Source organism: Ursus americanus, chromosome 29 (genome assembly GCF_024610735.1).
Source record: "Ursus americanus isolate L20-20 chromosome 29, mUrsAme1.1.p, whole genome shotgun sequence".
NCBI lineage: Eukaryota > Metazoa > Chordata > Mammalia > Carnivora > Ursidae > Ursus > Ursus americanus.
Genome location: NC_142155.1, coordinates 583,308 through 605,520, shown reverse-complemented (window position 1 = coordinate 605,520; position 22,213 = coordinate 583,308). Strand labels below are relative to the sequence as shown.

Below are 22,213 nucleotides of genomic sequence, written 5' to 3'. Positions count from 1 at the left end.
ACACACATGCACACACATACACACATACACACACATACATACACACATACACACATACACCACACACACATACACACACATACACATACACATACATACACACATACACACATACACATACATACACACACATACACACATACATACACATACATACATACACACACATACACGCACTCACGCGCACACACACACACAATTTTGCACATTTCAGGGGATTCATGGCCTCGGGATAGAAACCCTTGTCCAGGGGGGTAAACTATGTTTTAAAAAGAAAACCAATCTTTCTCTGGCTTATACATATATTACATCTAATTTCGATCAATTAACCAAATAGTTAATGCTTGATGTGAAGACCAGAATCAAGCTCAATTCCACGGGGAGATGAACTTTATCGAGTGTCTGTTATGTTCTAGTAAATTATCTCGTTTCAGAGGACCAAAATGCTCGATATGAGGCCTGTTTTTTGATGCTCTTAATCTGTGTTATGAAAGGGTTCTTGATAGGGAAGGGTAACATAATAATCTAAGAATTAGTGTCTTTTTATTGCCAGTGTTCTAGTGAAATAAATCACAGAAGTAATTATTGTTATTATATTAGTAATGAAACAATAGATGTAACTGGAAATACTCTCTGGGTCCAAATTTGTCATCAGGAAATGAGCATACTTATAACTCAGTCCAATAATGTAAGCACTTGAGATAACAAGCCTTTGATAAGAGCCTCATACTGTACAGTGCACAGTATAAGCTTATTAACTCACGCTTACATGTCCAGAGGCAAAAAGAAATACAGGCGGAACCATAATATGTTTCTTTCATGAACTTTGCCTTTCCCCTAGCAATTCATTTGAGCTACACTACTTTCCCTCGTTGCCTCAAAAGCTTCCAAGCATTAGTAAAAATACCTAGGTTTAGCTTCACTCTGGTTTCATGGCCCTTTCCAACATACACGTGTGCTATGGTGCTGAGGTGGTTTTCTGTGGCCTTAGTTAAGTAATATAAGGAGCAGTCCACGAGCCACGGAGTAAGCCGTGGGTGTGACCAGATGACCGCTGGGAGTCCATTCCCCCCATCACCCGAGGTCTTTGAGACGCACAGTGACAGAAGGCCTTGATGCTTTTCCTCAGCTGTGACTCATAGGGCAGCGGTGCCCAGGGGTTACTTCATCAAGTTTTCCTTCTTCGTCCGGGCTCAGAGTCATTTTAAGTTTCATTCAAGATGGAGGAGTTTTTAAAGGCAACTAACTCTGCCAAACCCACGATCACAGTGAATTGAGAGTTCTCAGTTTAAAATAAACTGGAAAACACTTCATTCCTGTGGCAAAAATGTCCCCATCCAGTAAATGTCAAGGATAATCTGCACTCACCCTGAGAGAGCCAAGTTGAAGCCCTTATGTTTCGCCTGATACTAAGGCATCTTGGAATTCCCAGTCTGCGTACCCAAATGACCCAAAGTTGTTCTCCTGCCTTCCAGTGATTAAAACCCGGTCTGTTAAAAAAAAAAAAAAAAAAATTTACATGAGAACAATCAAACAAGAATTCAGGCAGTAAGTTGGGACATTTTATCCTTGATTCTAAGGTCCAAGGAATTGTCCCACATTTACCATGGCAGCAAATGAGCAGCCCTGTTGAGAATCAAAGTATCAGGATGGTGGCTAAATCTATCATGTTCCTCGGAAATTTATGGGAATTCCTTGAGACCTGTGTTTAAAGAGCGCCCATCAGAATTGCCCTTTTTTCTTCAAAATGATTCTTTGCCTCTGGAATTGCCTTTTGCCATTCTATTCAATTTAGTCCAAGGTTTCATTTTGAAGGGTTAACATACATACTGGCATTGATTTTATCTCTAGGAAAACTCTGCGAAGCATCTATCAGAATCCTTGCAGGAGGCTCAGAGTTAGTTGCACCCCACATTGCCTGAGTGCTTACGCGACGCAGAGTCCCACATCTAGCATTTTTGTATATGTTTCCTTATGAAAGCTGCACAAATCTGGTAGCACTCTTCATTTCTTTATAGATATGGAAACATAGAGAGGAAGTTGAAACGTTTGTACTGGTTTGGCAGATAGGAAAGAACTTATAATGTGAACTCTTCCATGCTCTCTGGTTCTTTAGCCATTTATCCTTTTAACTACACTATTTCCTCCCATACTCTGGAACAGTCCAAGTGGGAAATTAAATCCAGAGCCATTTTCACCTGAAATCATAGTTTGATGCTGGATTGCTCCCTTTTTTTTTGTTTCTAAATTACATTATAGACTTATCTTTCTAGCAATGTGGAAACCTCTCCAAGTATTGCACAAATAAAAATACTAGTTAAAATATATAATCATGATTTTAATGCGTGGCTAAGTTGGCCAGAGAGTAAGAGCATTCCCCAGATATCTGTCAGAAACAATGAGAAAGCACCAATCCTCAGGGGTAAGTAAATACGAGAACCAGCATTTGCTGGGAGATATATGCCAATTGTTAGTACTCTCAAAAGAGCGTAGTAGTCTCAAAAGACTTCAGGTCACAGACACCAGCTTAAAAGCCAGGATCTCTGGGGAGCAGTTTTATCAGTGGGGGAAGTGGGAGAAACCCCACCCCAGGGAGGGAGACGAAACCAGCATATGCCTCCCTCTGCCTCTCCACTGGGAATTCCTAACCTCAAGCCACACTCACTGAGGACTGATGTAGGGGCTGATTTTATGCCACCTATGTGGTCAAAAAACAAAAATACCTTAAACCAAGACTACAGTTTAAAACAGGCTCGGGTGATAGTGCCCTCATGTGCTCAACAGAGGCAAAGGAAAGTCCGTTCCGGAGAAATGCACTTTAACAATAGGCCACATAAAGGTGCAGCTCAAAAGGAGTTCACAGTCAAAGCATACTGTTAGAAGCATACAATTAGAAGCATACTGTAACATACAATAAGGCACGCAAACACTGTCCTCGAACCAAGAGACATACATAGAGCATGGCACCCAGCAACCGGAAAAATACACATTTACTTGAAGCACACAGAAAAAACTTACAAAAATTAAACAAGGAGTGATCTCAACAATCATGAACGATCATGAAAAATACTTTGTATCAAGCTTGTCAAAGGCATCTATAAATAATACTTGGAAAGAAATTTAAAGCCTTACTTGTTGGTATCACTAAAGAAAGAAGGTTGAAAATAACTAACGCAGGCAATCAATTTAAAATGCTAGAAAAAGAAAAAACATAATAAAGCCAAAGAAAATAGAAGAAAGGGAATAAATTTAAGAGCAGAAATTAATGAAATACAAAACAATGACACATTAGAGAAAGTTGACAGAAGAAATAACAGAAAAGTTGGGTTTTTTTGTTAAGTCTAAAATTGATACATCTTTTGCAAGATTTACCAAGAACAAAACAGAAAAGGTACAAATAAACAGTATTAAGAACCACAAAGATTCCAATGCCTTGTTCGCACCATAGATTAAAAAGCTAATGTAAAAGAAAGTCTTATGAACAACTTTTGGCCAATTTATAAAAATTAAACAAGCGTTAGGCCATAAAGTAAAAATTAAAAACACATTTCAGGGGAGCCTGGGTGGCTCAGTCAGTTAAGCGTCTGCCTTTGGCTCAGATCATGATCCCAGGGTCCTGGGATTCGGGGCTCCCTGCTCAGTGGGGAGTCTGCTTCTCCCTCTGCCTCTCCCTCTGTCCCTCCTCCCAGCTGCCGCTTGTGCTTTCTCTAATAACTAAATAAAATCTTTAAAAGAAAATGATATAAACAATGTATCCCATAATTGGTATGTAAATAGTGTTAGTTATAACATCTAATAGTATCAAGTACTTAGGAGTCAATCTAACAAACATATACAAGACTTTACTGAAAAACTATGCAACATTATTGAGAGACATTAAAGATTTCTCTCTTACCGTTTATTATTGTTACATAACAAATCACCAAAATTGGGGGTTTCAAACAACAATCATTTTATTTTGCCCATTTTCCATGGGTCAAGAATTCATAAAAAGAAAAGAAAGGTCTCTGCTTCATGGTGTCTAGACCCTTAGCTAGGAAGACTTGAAGTCTGGGAGTGACTCTATAGTTGAAAACTGGAATCATCTGAGGATTTGCTCACTCACATGCCTGGCTCCTGAGCTGAGAGGATTTGAAGTTACAACTGATGATGGGAGGGGCACCTGGGCGGCTCCGTCCATTAAGCATCTGCCTTCGGACCAGGTCATGATCCCAGAGTCCTGGGATCCAGCCCCGAGTTGGGCTCCCTGATCAGTAGGGAGCCTGCTTCTCCCTCTGCCTGATGCTCCCCCTGCTTGTCCTCTCGCTCTTTCTCTGTCAAATAAATAAATAAAATCTTAAGGGAAAAAAAAAGAACTGCTGATGGGAGAACCTACATGTATGTGGCTTCCCCATGTACTTGACCCATGTACTTGACTTTCCTGCAGCATGGTAGCCTCAAGGGAGGGTATCATATTCATCTTCTTCCACTGGAAGTCTCAACTTCATAAAACTATCCATTCTCTTCATATTGACTTATGGATCCAATGCAATCTCTATCAAAATTACAATAAGGTGTGTGTGTGTGTGTGTGTGTGTGTGTGTGTGTGTGTGTAACTCAACAAGCTGATTCTAAAACTTACACAGATGTGCAAAAAGTCAAGTCACTCTTAGGAAAGAAAAGGAAGGGGGAAGAATTGCTTTAGTAGATATAAAGACTCATAAAGTTACGGTAAAGATGACAACATACAATTATCCCAGGGAAAAACAAGCAAGCAATGGAACACAAATGAGAGCCCGGGAAGAAAACCATGAATATATGGACACTTGGTTTCTGAGGGAAAACTGAAGCACTGCTGGTCAATTGGGGAAAGATCTTACTTTTTAATAAATTATGCTGGAAAAACAGCTACTCATATAGAAAATTTGAAATTAGGATCCTGTAACTCACACCATACCAACAGCTACTTTCAAAAGAATTAAAGACCTATCTATGAAATGCAAACCATAAAGGTTCAAGAAGATAATATATAATAATTTATAAGATAATTTTAGATAAAAAAAGATTTTAGAAAGATGTTTTCATAACTTCATGGGATGATAGAACTTCTTGAAATACAAAAAGCACCAACTTTATAAAGAGAAAATTGATAAATTTGATAATGTTATAATCAAGAAAGTAGTTCATCATAAGATATTCTAAGTGAAGTTAAAAAGTCACAGAGTAGAAAAGGTATTTTCGACTTCTATTAACAACTAAGAACCTGTACCCAGAATACATAAAGAATTTCTACAAATCGTTAACGAAGGGACAGTTCAACCAAAAGAAAAATGAGTGAAGGACTTGAAAAGGGACTTCCAAAAAGAAAATCGAGATGTCCAACAAACATCTGAAATGACTTTCACCTCATCACGTAATTAAGAAATGCAAATTAAAAACACAATGAGATATTATTTTACACTCACTGGATTAGCAAAAATTAAGAACTCTGACCATACTAAGTATTGACAAAAATATGTAGCAATGAAGACTCTAACAAACGGCTGGTAGAGGGTAAATTGTTACAAACACTTTGAAAAAAATTGGGATTATTTAGAAAAGCTCAACATGCATCTATACCATATAAGCCAGGAATTCTCCTCATAGGTTTTACCATGAGACACATAAGAATATATTCAGAGCATCAATGGCTGTCAGAGCCCCAAAACAAAAAAGGAACCCACAAACGTCTATCAATTGTAGAGTAAATAATAGTATATTCATAAAATAAAATATTGTGCAGCAATAAAAATGAACAAACTGTGGCTATATGCTTTAATATGAATGATACCAATGTAATTCTGAGTGAAAAAAAAGACTCACAGAAGAATGTTTACAGTATATAGTAGAATCCCATTTATTTAAAATGCAAAAACAATATGTTTTTTAGGTATATCCATATGTGTTGAAACTACAAAGAAAAGCAAGGAAATGATTCACTTAAAATTCAGGCTGAATTACCATTGATGAAAGGGAAGAAGATGGGATCAGAGAGGCACCCAGAAGGCTTTAAATGGACTGACAATATTGTATTTCTTGAGCTAAGTGGTGGATAAATGAGTATTTATGTTATTACTCTTCAGATTGTATATGCATCTCATGCAAACTCTTTTATGTATGACATTTCACAATAAAAAGTTTAATTATATTATATACAACTACTATATATACTATTCTAACTACGAACCTATTATCTGGTCTACGGCCACACAGAACAGACCTTGAACAGTTTAGTAACCACTCCTGCAGTTCCATAATTAGAAAGATATTTAAAGTATAGCCTAAGAGATACACTTCAGTCAATGACTTCTACAAAGTGGGAGAGAAATTTCCAGATTATAGAAATTTCAGCAAAAAGATTGTGTGTGTGTGTGTGTGTGTGTGTGTATAATTTTTTAAGAGCTGAAGCTGTCTACAAAACTTGTATCATTCCTGAGCATGTGCAGAGCACAGGGACAAAGCCCAGAGACAGTCAGGATGTGGGGAGGGACGAGAGCAATGTGGTGAAGGAGAGGGGTCCTCTTTTCTATCCCAGCCCTAGAGCGATCCGCCCTATGTGAGCAAATTAGAAACAGCAGTTGCAGCCATTGTAGAAATACAGCTGGTGATGACACTTGAGAAGTATGCACTCTAAGGAACTGCCGCAGTGACAGTGAGAATTGCCACAATTCGGATATTCATCTCATTACGAGGAAGGACTGTTCAAATGGGATACAGAGCATCCTGGACCCTGAAGACCAGAAATGATGCAGAACAAGATGATGAAAGGAGAGGGTGGTTCGAACAAAACCCAGGCATGTACCATTCCCTTAATCACACCTGACAAAGGGTTGCACTGATGGCCCAGGGACGGGGAATTGGAAACAATACCAGATACACCGCTGTACATCAGTAGTGGTTTGTTAAGTAAATGTTCTCGTAAGTGAGTCTTTGACTGTTTTTGCAAGCTGCAAAGCTTGCCCAGCAGTAAGTGTCCAACCCTTTTCAAACCCCTTTGTTATATTCATAAATTTCCAAGTAAAGAAACCCCTCCAGTGACTTCTACAGAGGTACTTAAACAGGGTGGATCCAGCTGAGGGCTGTAATTAGAATTCTGGATACACTGCAACCTTCCTTATAGAACAGTGCTTGCTTGACCCAAACCCCCTCCTACCTGGGCAGAGTTGCACATAACGGAGTTGCACTTAAGAATTATTTTTAATAGTCTCTTTCCCTAGGTGACTAATTACCTTTCTTTGGCCTGCTCCTCTACTAATGACCACTAAAATCTGACAGATTCAAAATTTTGAAAGTCATCCAACTATTTAACTCAGCCCCAGATTTTTTCAGAGAAACAGAAACTTCCAGATGTAGATCATTTATTTAAGTTACATATCATTCCTCTAAATTGACATGCAGCCAACTCACAATTATCCCCAATAACAGAGACCAGGTATAGCAGGCATAACTTAATTCCACTGATAACCAAGCAAGTTTATTTGCTTTCTCCTTTATCAAACTTCTGCCAGTTACTAGCCAGTTTCTGAAAGGGCTGGTTCAAATTTCATCTTCTTTTACTTATTTTACTGTCCTTCCACTGAGGGCTAATGAGCTGCCAGAGTCAGGCAATAGAAGAAGGAGGTCTAGGGGTGCCTGGGTGGTTAAATCAGTTAAGCGTCTGACTGGATCTTGGCTCAGGTCTTGATCTCAGTGTTGTGAGTTCAAGCCCTGTGTGGGGCTCCACACTGGGCATGGAGAAGAAGGAAGTCCAAAGAGAAAAAGAAAATCATATAATCCCTTAACTGAATAAACACCTCTGAACTGAAGTTGAACATGTTTTCTCCTTGCTGGGTAAGGTTAATTTAGAAACCGTATGTTTTTACTCTGGATATTATGCCTGGGGTGACCAGATGTCCCACCACTGCCACTCCCGTCAATACTATGTTTATCAAGGGCCTCCTGGGTGGCTAAGTTGGTGAAGCATCCGACTCTTGATTTTAGCTCAGGTCATGATCTCAGGGTCATGAAATAGAGCCTTGTATCAGGCTCCACACTCACTGGGGAGTCTGCTTGAAATTCTTTCTCCCTCCTGCTCCGCGTGCTCTTTTTCTCTCTCTCAAATAAATAAATAAATCTTTAAGAAAAATACAATGTCTATCAACATGTCCTTTGTTTTATCCTTGTTCCCTTCTTTTTTTTTTTCCTTCTCTTTTTTTCTGTTCATCGTCAGCTAGCCCTCTTTTTTCCAGGGCCTCCTTTTCCTGAATTCTTTATTATAGCAGAAAGCCTGTAAATTCCACAGGAGTAAGTATGGACCCCAAAGATTAGTTGAGGGCCCCCAGGGATGGGGAGCATCTCCTAGCTGCATCCTTTTCCACCTCCCCTGAGAAGTCCCATTATTCTTCCCCCCTCCCTCTGGTGCCAGGGAAGAGAACCAACTTCTGCTCTACACCAGACTCATGCAGACATTGGTGGCTCTCCTACATCCATCTCCTACTCAATCTTGCCTTCAGCTAAATGCAGTATTGGTTTATTATGTCTATTTTACAACAGTTTCAAAGGGATTAAGTTTTATTCTGCTATTAAGTAACAGGGGCAAGATAGAGATCCAAGCTTTTACTGTTTTTACCACAAAAATGTTAACAGGCACAAGATGCAGTTTCTTTTGTTGTATTCTCACTAACTTTCAATCTATAATTTCATCAATGTATTATATTTCCTACATTAATTCCCATGTTTACAGAGAAAACTTACAAATTTGAGAACATTAAATTTTTAATTATAAAATTAAATAGAAGGAAATTATAGCTTGAAGATTTTAATGGATACTGGAATCAATCTGGTTTCATTGAAATTATCTTAAGGGAATTTCAGAGAAACGTAATGATTTTGTGTATTTACTTCTACTTAAGGATGGCAGCTCGTTGCATTATCTCTGTTTCCTCCAGAACTCTATTATACTGAGAGCAAAGGATTTTTCTTAAGTCATAAACCCACAGGAACAAGAGAATAGGGAAGAAGATGGAAGCAACACAATTTTGGATGTTAGAAAGAAAACAAATGAGTGCAACAAACTTAGCAGACCCCATAAAGTTAACTGCTAAATCAGCAGCAGGGGGAGCCAAGAAGAAACCATATTTATGCCATAGAACCTCCAAGAGGATGAAGAATTGGCAGCATCCAGAACTTCTGGAAATAAGGGTGAAGGCAGAGCTAACAAAGGGAGTACTGATTGATAGTCCTCATGAGATTTCCAAATACCTACTCTGAAACCAAGAGCCAGGTGACTGCTGCTCCTTCCCATGGAAGAAAATAAATGTTTATCCTCCAGAGAAGATAAAACAGAGGCTCTCTGAGCTGAAGGATGCCAGTCCCAGGTAAAGATGGGGAGACACCGATGTCAGGTGTTTATGTAGAAGTATTATTAGGAGGCTCTACACTCCAGCTTTCTTCTCACATTTGCCTTCCAGAAATCCAGACTCCTCCTCCAATAAGATATTATAATGTCCTTCCCTAGGGAATCTGAACACCTTAAGAAAAAAAAAATATCCAAAGCTATTGACATTGGAGCTGCCCCAGTGAAACAACCCAAAGAGATCACCTTGATGTCAGTCCACAGTTGGCTTCAGCAACATGTTCAAAGGCTGCAATTAGCTCTGTAGCATGACACCCTACACATGAGCAAAGAGATGATTTGCCAAACTTTAAGAAATGCATTCAATGTGCAAAACAGGAGGTCCAAACAAATCAACATTTAAAAATCACATAGAGGTAAAAACAATGCAAGGAAATTTCATAAAATGTATTGCTCATATTCTTAGAAAAAGAAGATATTGCATCCACTAAACAAGAGTGGTATAATGTTCAAAATCAAAGAATATAAAAAAGCTCAAAGAAATTAGAAAGAAGATAGTATATGTAAAAGAAAAAAAAGTCAGGAAAGGGTTGAAAAATAAAGTTGACAAAAATTAAAGAAAGAGCCCAAAGGACAAAGAGAAGAGAATGGGGTCAGAAAGATAAGAAATTAGAAGTAATCCCACACCCGAATAATAACAGTTCAAGAGAAAATAAGAACTGTTCCAGAGAAAACAAAGAAAATGGAAAAAAGCAAATCAAAGAAGTAGTTTAAGAAAATAGTATGGACCAATGAACGAAGTTCCAATAGAAAGGATTCTCGGTGTGCTTATAACTATGGATGAAATCAGACCCATGCCACAAGGCACAGTGTGACAGTCCTGTGATGCATCCCTCAGTTCTCCCTTCAGGAGGGAAGGACTTATTCCTCTTGTTGCAGGGAGTGCCTTCAGCTGGGGAGAGCCTCAGCAGAAGAAAACTGCCTTCTCTAAGGTCCTGTCTCCTTCTGGGGTGGCCCATATCCAATTAACACAGGGATGTAAAGCACCACCCCTTGCCCCACCCAGGACAACGCTAAAGGGCCATCCCATTTGTAAAAGCCACTACAGACCCACCACTTCGGCTTCTCTGAGATCACATCACAATTCAACTTCTCCCTCCCCCCTCAGACTTCCTTTCCTTCCCTCCATAGGTGTTGGTCTCAAGAGCACTCCCAAATAAACCTTCCCCCATACTAATCTCCATCTCAGAGTCTGCTTCCTGGAAATCCAGCCCGTAATACACATCACTGTGAATTTTCAAAATAACTGATTTTTTAAATTTTTTTTGAGATTTTTTTTTTTTTAAAGAAAAAAAGAATACATCCTAAAAGCTCTCTAATTGGGGTTAAAGAGGAGGAGCAGTTTTCATACAAATAATCAAATATAAAAATGGCTTTGGATTCTCAATAAATGTTGAAAACTAATCAACATTGGCAAAAAATTTTAAATTAAGAGAGAGAGAGAAAAAATACCCACTTCAAACCTGAAATTTTATACCCAGCCAAAACCTAAATGAAGTGTGATGATAGAATAAAGACATACCTAGTCTCATTAAATTCACCACTCATGGACTTTTTCCTCAGGAAAAATTGAAGCCTGTGCATAAGTAAAATGAAGGAATAAGCCAAAAAAAAAAGGAGAAAAATATGGAATCCAGGTAATGGGGGTCCCAACCTGGGGAAGTGGTAAAGAGGATCCCCCGGGATGACAGGATGGTGGTGAAGGAGATCCCCAGGTGACAGCTGGCTGGAGAGAAGCCTAAAGATCAATGAAACTCAACAGGGCAGGTCAGAAGACTGCTGATATTGTTTGGTCAGATAAAGCAGACAGCCTGTCAGGTATGTTTGAATCTACCTGGAGGAAATTTACACTGCTGAAGGAGTTGGGGGATAAATTAGTCGTGTGCATATGGAAAACTAAGAAATGAAGAGGGAGAAAAAGGCCATATACAAGTTCCAACGAAACCAAAGACATGGAAGAAAGGAAAAGTAATAATAAAACCTTGCATAGTTTTCAATTGTGTTGATGTAATAAAGATGTAAATGAAAATATTTACTGACAAGGGCGCCTGGCTGGCTCGGTCGTAGAGCATGTGACTCTTTCTGTCAGGGTTGTGAGCTCAAGCCCCACATTGGGTGTAGAGATTACTTAAACACAAAATCTTTAAAAAAAAATAGTTATTGACAACCTAATTTAACCAAAATCAGAGTTAACTATACTGGGAGGACAGCAAGTGTGTGTGTGTGTGTGTGTGTGTGTGTGTGTGTGTGAGAGAGAGAGAGAGAGAGAGAGAATGTGTTAGGAAGTTGGGGGGAAGGGTGTGTGAAAAGAGATCAAAACCCTCAGTTTTCATAATGGGAAGGTAATAGAAACGTCTAAAACTCCAAAATCAAGTGAGAACACTGTAGCATATTATACAGAAATATTAAAAAATCATTTACAAGTTGAATGTGACTGCTCTCTAGGAGCAGGAAGTGATATGTGGGAGAGGTGGTAATGGCCATTAATAAAAGTAAAACCCAAATTTAAAAAAGAATTCTTTGGTTTTAAATTTATTTGTTAGCTTTTTTCCTACCAAGAAAGCTCCCTATGTCACCACAGGTTTAATTTGAGTACCCGTGATTTGGGGTTTGTGTTAGTAACAGTGTGGGTGCTACTTTAACCTTCTGGGGATTTTTACTGGCTCAACGAAAATGGCGGACAGAAATCATTTGCAAACTAGTTTGTAGAATTAAGTGCTTCTTTTATGTATACTCTTATTATCTTTCCCCAGATCTCATTTGGCCAAGCAGTCTTAAGAGTAGACCCTCTGAAGCACAATATGGTATTTTTTATACCTACAATGTACTTATGGTAATTTTAAATCAAGGATGAAAAGCTGACCACGTCTGGTTTTGGAATTAGTGCCACAGAAGGAAAATCTCTCTGCTAAGGCAACTTAATCTGCACGCTCAACCCCTGAGCACAACAGGAAACAAAGGCTGCTTCTAGGTAAAATCCCTTGGGCTCACTTGGGTGGCTTTGGGGTGACAATGGGACACTGATGCAGAAGGGGCATGCCAAAATGAAATTCACACCTCCTCCCCAACACTACACAACGGGGTTACTGCACCTTCCCCACCCCCAGTATAGAGAATGAGATGAATCAGCCCCTAGGGTGAAAGGACCTGGTAGAAACTCTCCTGAGATAGGAGAGATCTTGGCCTCTGCTTGTTGAAGAAGCCCTAGTGAGGCACCAGACGGTCTTCACCAAATGCCCCATGGCTTAGCACTAGTGCCAAGCATGGTGTCTGGCATACAGAAGACGCTTGATAAAAACACGCTGGGTGATGGGATAGCAGGTACAAGCTGTAAGTGCTAGGCCACCTTTCAGAGATTTACGAAAAAGTTGGCAGACTGGTCAAAGTTGGTTTCTTAAAATTCGCAACCATTTAAAATCAGCATCACAAGCAGCAACAGAAGCCATGTTTTCTTTTCTAAAGCTGGAATGGCCTAAGAGAGGAAGGGCTCCTCAAAGCACAGGAAGTCATCAGAAGCTGGAATAACTAGCTTGTGGAAGGGCAACTGGTGGAACTGAAAGTTCCCGGGTGAAGGGCGAGCTTAGTTGGATCTCTAGATGACAACAGAGCGCCACCGTTGAGAACAAGGGTACTCTTTATTGCCACGCGTACTGGAAGAGGCATCAAAGAGCCACGGCCAGTGCCTGGTGAGCATAGGTACTGCCTATGTTCCAGGTACTGGAGCTGGAGCTGTGTTTCTGGATTTCGTCATCACAACAGCAAAGATTGTTGCATGACCCCGAGGGCCGCCTTTCACACTGAAACGCCAGGGCTCCTCACTGCGCAACATCCTGCGGGCGTATTGCAGACGATTAGGGGATGGCTGTCTGGTCCCAGCAAGGTGACCACTCTGGACCAAGAAGTAGAGTGTGTGGCAACCGCGGACCCCTGAGGGTTGTAGAGCGCAACGTGGGTGGTGCACTCTGGAGCTGTTGGACCCGAAGGAGAGCGTGTTATTGGCCTCATTCTACAGTGAAGAAGCTAAGGCCCAAACAGAGTAAGGGCACCCAGCTGGTGAAGTAGTGGAGCTTGTAGCCAAATTCAGGTAGACCCGATCCGATTAGACTTGTGTTTTAATAACCACGTGTTACTCCTTAAAAAAAAAAAAAAAAAAGAGGGGGTTGAGGAAGGAGAAAAGTAGCAGGAATCAAGGCAATCGAGTGGAAAGATGATGAAGGAAAAGGAAAGAAAACGGAGGGACAAGCATCTGCTTCAGCTGCCGGCCACAGCTGGGGTTCCACAGATTGCGCCTCGAGCGCGAGGGATCGCCTTCCCCCCTTGGGAGCGCTGCCTGCCCCAGGTCGTCAGCAAGCACCTTCTCAGGCACCGAAAGCGGGCTTTGGTCCGTCGTGTCCTTCAGGGGCAGCAGGCTCTCGGAGACCCACCCCCGCCGGCGGTGCAGGCGGCCCGCTCTCCATCTCCCGGCCCGCGGCTCGCACACCTGCGGCGCGGGAAACGCGGCCCCGTCCTCCCCCCGCGGGGACTGGGAAACGGGCGTCCACCAACCTGAAAGAGAGAGTCTGTGGGCGGGGGCTGGACCTCAGTGGGAGGAAAGGTCCCCACGCCCCGCTCGCCCGTCGGACACGCCTCGTCCTGCAGAGACGCGGCTGCCAGGATCACGAACCGGCTTTGCCTGCGCTCTCGGCACCTGCTCGGAGTTCAGGGGCGCTCGGCCCCTCGCTGCCCCCGCCAGCCCGAGGAGCGGCGGGATGAGAACGGGTCCTGCTGGGGCGAAGAACGAGGGAAATCGCCACGCGACTAGCGCACCGCAGAGCCGTCGTTCCGAACCGGGAAACGGCCAGTGGTGTCCTTCTCGAGCTCACGAACCCTTCTTGGTTCCCGGCACACGAGTGGGGTCCTCCGCAAGGCACAGGTGAGAATGTGACCTTTGCTTGGCTTGTCTCTAGGGTAGCTCTCTTCTCCCCGTGAAGGAGGAATGTTCTACTTGCAATTAGCCCACCACTACCTTGACGGGGTAGCTGGAACGCACGGCATGCCCACACTTAATGCCGGAGATACTACTGCAGCCTCCACAGAGCCAGCCGTCTAACCAGGAGGGTGTGTCCACAGGGACACCGAATATTAATAACCAAACAACCACCACAACAGCTGACATTTACTGAGCGTATGTTCCAGGCACTAAGCAGTACATACATTATTCCCAATTAATCTCATTTAATTCCTACAACAGCCTTGAAACACAATTTACCCCTAAAATGCAATTATTATTTCCATTTTACAGAAGAGGAAAACAAAGCACAGAGAGTTAAGTGACATGCTCAAAGTCACACAGCTGAGAAACGTCAGAGCTGGGGTCAAACCAGGCAGGCTTCAGAGTTTGCTCTACAGTTTGTATTTCACCGTGCAGCCTCTTCATAGGTTGGAATGAGTATTTGGGGTGAAAAAAAAAGTTATGATAAAAGAGTGAATTGCAGTTTAAACCTCTTTTTGTTACCATTTTATCGTCAAAGATGGGAGAGAACATTCCACAAGGTCAACATTCAAGCGCTACGGATCTAATCAGGAATCCCTGATTACCTACAGCCTATTCATTCTTTAAGAAGCCTCCCATCCTCCAGGCTTGCTGGAATGGTTGGAGGTTGGAGGTTGGCCTCCACGACTTGCATTCTCAGGAGTTCCTGAAGACTCCTTCCGTGTGGCCAGGGTCTGATGGCCTTCAGTTGTCACCAAGAGTCGCTAGTGATTCATTCACTCCCCGCTCAGGGACCACGGATTGGAAATCAGATGGCAAACAGGACTTCTTGCCAAGTTTCCGCACATGGACAACGAGTAGCCCATAAGGGAAGAGCAGAGCAAGCTACATAATTTGTGGGGCCCAGGGCAGAAGAAAATGTGGGGTCTCCTGCTCTAAAAGCTGTTAACAGTACTTAAAATTTAAAGTTACTCGTATAAATTTTACTGTAAATCTTCATATTGTAGAATGCCAGTTTTAAATGTAAATATAAGAGCATTTAACTCCTATGTAGAATTTCCAAAATTACTCAATTTCTGGTGCATGTATGCACATATATGTAATTCTTACCAGATCAGAGGAAACCCTGCACAAAACTAACTCAACTCTTTTCATTTCAATTATTTATACATGCACATTCTACCCAAACTCTCTACCTACAAATTACTGATGAGTATGGAAGATGAAAAGAAAAGTAACCATGGGTTGCCCCTTCTCCTTCCACTTATGTCACCATTTGCAGTGTAATACAGGAAAATAACAGTGGTAAGAAAGGATGTGATAGAGTTCCCCGGTTGTTCATGTTTCTTAGAATGCTACGGTCTTTCCCCGTGTGCAAAGTTCCAGTTCACACAGTAAGTATGGCAACTTAGGGCTATCGGCGTCCTCACTTACTCATCCATAGACATAATATACTTACCTTGTACTCGCTTTGAGTCATGCTGAACTCCCTTGCATCATGGGTCTATCAGCATTTGGTGCTTACAGGACATCACAAATACCATGGGAGACGGGGTGGAGGGGAGGAGGGTGGAAAGAGATGGCATGGTAGACATGCCACATTGTGCTAATCTCCTCTGTTGACAGGCAGGCTTCACTGACTATCGGACTTCACTTAAAAATCACAAGTTCAAAGATAAAATTATTGAGACTTTCAAGTCTGTGACAACAAAGTATTATAACCCAAGCATGGGCCCTTCTGAGCATGGGACCCTGTGTAACTGCAGAGGTCTCATACCCAAGAAGCAGCCTTGGGCAAGGGTTATATAACTTTAGTGTTGGCAGCTAGAAAGGGGAGCAGGCTTGGTGTGAGAGTTTCCAGCTCCCTAGGCACAAACAGAAATAATTCTACTGAGGGTGAAGCTGCCCAAGTCAGAAGGAGGGCACCAGTGGGTGTGTGGGTAAGGAAGACCTAAAATGATGTGGACTTCAGGTTACTGTGGTTTGCTTTGTCAAAAACACAAAGTTTTGTCTTTATATTTGTATAAATTCCTTTCTGATTATACACATGTGTATACAGTGGCCCAGGGGGGACTCAGTGCCACTGAGTGAAGAAACATTTCTGAGGTTTCATCAGTGAGACCTTTACTCATTTCAGTGAGGCAACACAGGACTTCATGCCATGGGCTCCTCTAAAATCACGAGTGCCCAGGAACTGAGAAGGAGTCTTCATTGGACCCACTTTATGTGCTTCTTCAAATGTATCCATTTCCACCTGCCTCCCAAGTCCTTGGCCAGTTACTCACTTGAGAGTCCCAGCTGACCACCTAATCTCTAAATTTCACCAGTTATCTCAAACTCTCTTAACACAAGGATGGGTTTGGGCATGGTCTCTGCTGTACTTCCCTGGTGGGGGTGGAGGGTTAAGTCCAAGGCCAAGGCAATCAGATGCATAGAGGTTCTGGCTCCTCCCACCACACCTGGCCCCAGATGAGGCACTGTGCTGTGGGGCCATGTGGGCCACTGGGTTGACTTCCCAGCAGATAATCACAGCGGCTAATACAACCCAGAAATGTGGAAAAGCCAATTCCCTATGGTGCAAATTTTGATCAATTAAAGACAAAAGACAGGATGGACCAGCAGATAAATTCTTTTTCTGAACTGAAAGAACTGTTTCAAGGCAAATATTTCCAAGTCTATTCAGAAATAAACTCACAGGGCAAGCCACCACAGTGTGTTTTCTTGTGACCAGCTTTGCTAATATACATTGTATTTGCTTTCCCTCCTTCCTTGCTTTGTTTCCCTCTACACTTCACCTGCAGTAAAGCATTACCTAAGCTTTGCCTGGTCTGTATTTATAGGAAACCAAGATCAAAACACTAATCAACAGCAAAATCCGCCTCTTAACTATCACCTGAGACAGGAATCCCCTAGCTTAGTGATTGGCATAGAAGATGGGTATTGGGAAATTCGAAACAAAACAACTAACCCTGAACCCTTTAACTTCGTATGTTTTGAATCATCTCCTTTATAGTGTTATGGATGACCTACTATGAGCCAAGTACTAGAGATACAGGGGAACAAGAGAACTGTAATTCTTGTAAAAGCTCACAAGAATTTCATCTAGTGGGAAAGATGAAAGGAAGGAAGGAAGGAAGGGAGGAAGGGAGGGAGGAAGGAAGGAGGGAAAGAGGGAGGGAAGGGAGGGAAGGAGGGAGGGAGGGAAGGAGGGGGGAGGGAGGGAGGAAGGAAGGAAAGGAAAGGAAGGAAGAAACCAAACAAAGGGAAGTTTTGTGATACGTGTCATGAAGACATAAATGGTTCCTAGATGGAGACACTAGAAGGCATTGCCTAGTGGTAAACGGTCAGAGAAGGATCCTCGAAAGAGGCAATGTTTACGTTGAGACTGAACAGGTAGGACACCTGTGAGCAAAGATCCAAGGATGGGGAGCGTTTCAGAAGAGGCTATGCCAAGTCTCAGAGGCAGAAACAAAGTTAAAAGTGCCAAGAAACTAAAAGAAGATCCATAGGGCTGAAAGAGAGCAAGAGAGCAGCAAAGGCACCAGACAGCTCTGGGGAGTTCGCTCAGCGGAAACTTAGGCTGGGCCATGTCAGCCGCGATAAGGGGTTTGGAATTTTATCTCATTTCCCTGTTTTTTTAAAATACCATCAAACATCAGGATTTACATTATATTTTAACCTCAAACCATCTCCAATGAGGTACTTAATCTACAAACTGTTAAATTTAAGGAGATACACGGTTAGCACAGTGTGACCGGTGAGGGTGGCTGAAAGCAGGCGTAAGGAGAAAAAAAAACTCTGAACAGTCGGAAATTTGAATTCTGAAACAAAGGCATTATTCTATTTCTTTTGTGACAGTTTGAAAATGTAAGATATTCATCAACACTGAAAGTGAAAGCCTCTCCCGACCACACCCCATGATCCTGTGCCCCCATAGTCCAAACATTTCCGTCTCCCTGCAACAGAAACCCTTCCTTTCTAAACTGGCCTTTCGTCTTCACCATCGATGGTCACAAAACGAACTGAGTGTGACTCAACTAAAGCAGGCCTTCTCAAAGTCTTCAAACAACCACACAGTCTGAGCTCTAATCCCTTGGATTAGAGACTCGAAATCCAGCCCTTTGATTTGGACGCTGCCTCCATGCTTACTTGAGAATGCAGGAGAGGAACCGCTTAGAAATGTCAATCCCCCGCTGAAACATAAAACTGACAGCCTCCTCATCTGTCTGGTCCTTTCAGTTGGCATTTCTTCTCTAGCAATGCCACTTGGAAAACTCAGGGACTATCCTTTTGTACAGTTCAGCACCCCCTCCTTCAGTAACCCCCCCCCAGATTAATTGGCACTACTACAGCCGTTCACAGCTGTATACAAGATGTTGAGGAGTGCCGCGGAGAGAGGGGAGATTATGGTTGCCTGCACACTGTCATTGCTTAGCAAGAACAGACTCCCCTCCTTCAGAAATGGCATGATAATGAAATGTAATAGCAGAGCCTCTTGGCAATCAATGCCACAGTGAAAATAAGTGCATATCTCAATGACAATAACAAAGATGAAATGTGAAACAACAAAGCCCTTTCTCTCTTGGCCAGAACTCTTGAGAGCAGCTCATTACTCTAACCTTTCCACCTTCACTAGATGCACAATTAGAAACATGCATTTCCACGGGCATTAAATCCACTTGCTCGCTCACTCTGCCCTCATTAGAACACTCAATGGGGCCCAATTAGCTGGATGGCCATAAACAGATGTTTGTGACTTAGGAAAACAGAAAGAGAAACTTTTTGGAGCCCAGAGAGTACGGAGAAAATCCGGCACACCCCATCTTATTAATTACCTGAAATCTAGAGTTTTACTTTTGACATGAACCTACATTCTTTGTTTTGATAGGAAAACCTTATGGCCAGAAACATGGAGCTCTATTATGGCAATATTTCATGTGGGTCATGGAACATTTTTAAAAATTTAGTCAACCTTTTAAAATTGAAAGACTTTGCAGATTATCTGCATCCCTTGAAAAGATGTCAGAAGGTTTAGCCACAGTGAGCCAGGCCACTTTCCCACTTGGCCACAAATGGTTGAAGGGGACTAGTGTCTGTCTCTCAATATGTCCTCCATGTCACCACCGTCCCCACTACCATGCTCACCTCCTGGACCTAGCCCACTTCTCTTGTCCTTGTTGCCTGCTTTATACCCATGGGAGTAGAATCACAGCTCTACAACTTACTAGCTTGGGCAGCTTAACTTCTCTGTGCCTCCGTTTTGTTTTGTTTTCTTTTTGTTCATATAAAAAGGGGTTACATGGGCAAAATGGTGAAGGGGAGTAGGAGGTGCCGACTTCCGGTTATGGAATGAGTAAGTCGTGGAGATAAAAAGTACAGCATAGGGAATACAGTCAATGACATTGTAGTAGCGTTGTATGGTGACAGATGGTAGCTATACTCGTGGTGAGCATAGCATCATCTCCAGGACAGTTGAATTGCTACATTGTACACCTGAAACTAACATGACATTGTGTGCCAACTATACTTCAATATAAGTAAGTAAATGAATGAATGAATGATCATATGAGGTTATAATATTCACCTACTAGGTAGCTGTGAGAATCAGATGAATTAAAACATATCCATTGTTAACAATTGTGCCTGACACGTAAGCTCTCAGTCAATTTAGCCGTTACTTGGTTGTCACTGTCATCATCAGCAGCAGCAACACCACTGTTCTGGGGAACACAACCCAACCTGGTTTCTTCATTCTTCCAGTGGAGAAGTCAATGCAATGTCGTTACCACTGACGGCACCATCTATCACAAAGATGGTCTGAGAACAATTTTTATCCCAGACATCACACCGATAATTTGTATTATAATTCTAATGGGAGGTGAGCCCTTGACTAGACACAGGGCAAAAAATAAAAAAGTAAATAATAATCATTGTCTTAACGGTGATATCCTCACAATGCAGGAGGCAGGCACCAGGAGTGTATGCATATGCATAGCATATATGGAGGAAGTGAACAAGCACATTACTGGATGAGGAACAACAGCAAAGCAATGGCCTCGGCCTGCTTGGGAGATAAAGGTAACTTGTTTTTGAGGCTCTCTCAGACTCAGACCTTAATGTATTTCTGCCCAGTACCTAAGTAAGAAAACTACTGCGTGAGCAGGAATCAGGCTTTGCTCCGGCAGAGGCCATTCACCGTCCTGCGCCTGCCCGCCTCAACACCACACTCCAGGTAGTCGTCACGGGCCTGCAGCAAGAGGAGATGGTGAGGAAGCACCTCACTGAAATGCAGCCAACCACGGGGGTGCTTCCTATGTCTCAGTTAATTCAGATGATCGGTTCATATCACACTAATTAAGGTTTCAGATTTGATACTGCTATTCCTCTAAGGGGCATTTGCAAATCCGTGGGTGTTTTTTGGTTGTCACCGTGATGGGAGCATGCGATCCACAGTGAGTGAGCAGGAGCTGAGGATGTTAAATGTCCTATTAACGCTCAGGAAAGTCAGGCATGACTAATGTCCATACCAAAATGCCAAGGGCAACCCCACTGGAAAACACCAAATGACTCATTATTATTCCTGTTCAAATAGCGCAGGAGCAAAACCTGCCCAGAAGTATAACAAATGCATGCTGATAAACCGTGGTTAGTTAGTACTTGACCCCAGCCCCAAACACCATTGTCAGAAAGTAGTTCAGCTAAATTTTCAGTTGAAGAGTATGGGGGTGGTAACAGTGGCATCTATTCAAGATGACCCTTTATAACTTTATTTGAATAAGCACACACGATTTCAAAGTTTCTCTAGCAACTCCAATTCCCTCTTTACATGGAGATACGACCAAAACCTGAGCATGTATTAACTCCTATTCCGGGTCCTGGGACAGATGTTAGTAAACCAGATAGATGAGACTGATGTTCTTACCAGCCTCCCATTCTAGAAAGGGAAGACAAACGATAAACTAGTAAATTATGAAAAATACAATTTCAGGTAAAGACAAGGGTCACAAGTGCAATAAATCTTTGTGCTGGGAAAATTGGACAGCTATATACATAAGAATGAAACTCAACCATTCTCTTACACCATATACAAAGATAAACTCAAAATGGATGCAAGACCTCAATGTGAGACAAGAATCCATCAAAATCCTAGAGGAGAGCATAGGCAGTAACCTCTTCAACACCAGCCACAGCAACTTCTTTCGTGACACATCTCCAAAGGCAAGGGAAAAAAGCAAAAATGAACTTTTGGACTTCATCAAGATAAAATGTTTCTGCACAGCAAAGGAAACAGTCAACAAAACTTAAGAGGCAACCCACAGAATGGGAGAAGATATTTGCAAATGACATTACAGATAAAGGGCTGGTATCCAACATCTATAAAGAACTTCTCAAACTCAACAAATAATCAAGTCAAAAATTGGGCAGAAGACATGAACAGACACTTCTCCAAAGAAGACATATGAATGGCTAACAGACATGTGAAAAAATGTTCAACATCATTAGCCATCAGGGTAATTCAAATCAAAAACACAATGAGATACCACCTTACACCAGTTAGAATGGCAAAAATCAACAAAGCAGGAAACAACAAACGTTAGAGAGGATGAGGAGAAAGGAGAATCCTCTTACACTGTTGGTGGGAATGCAAGCTGGTACAGCCACTTTGGAAAACAGTATGGAAGTTCCACAAAAAGTTAAAAATAGAGCTACCCTATGACCCACAATTGCACTACTGGGTATTTATCCCAAAGATACAGATGTAGTGAAAAGAAGGGTCATATGCACCCCAATGTTCATAGCAGCAATGTCCACAATAGCCAAACTGTGGA

General features: G+C 42.0%; 1 long non-coding RNA gene across 1 annotated transcript in view; it reads right to left on the bottom strand.

The window, feature by feature from the left end:
* Positions 1-1,365: 1,365 nt before the first annotated feature.
* The window catches only part of LOC148107486 (uncharacterized), a 216,384-nt gene continuing 195,536 nt past the window's right edge, over positions 1,366-22,213 (bottom strand). Inside the window, exon 4 of the long non-coding RNA XR_015722182.1 lies at positions 1,366-1,490. This is a non-coding gene — a long non-coding RNA (uncharacterized LOC148107486). The remainder of the gene's footprint in view (positions 1,491-22,213) is intronic.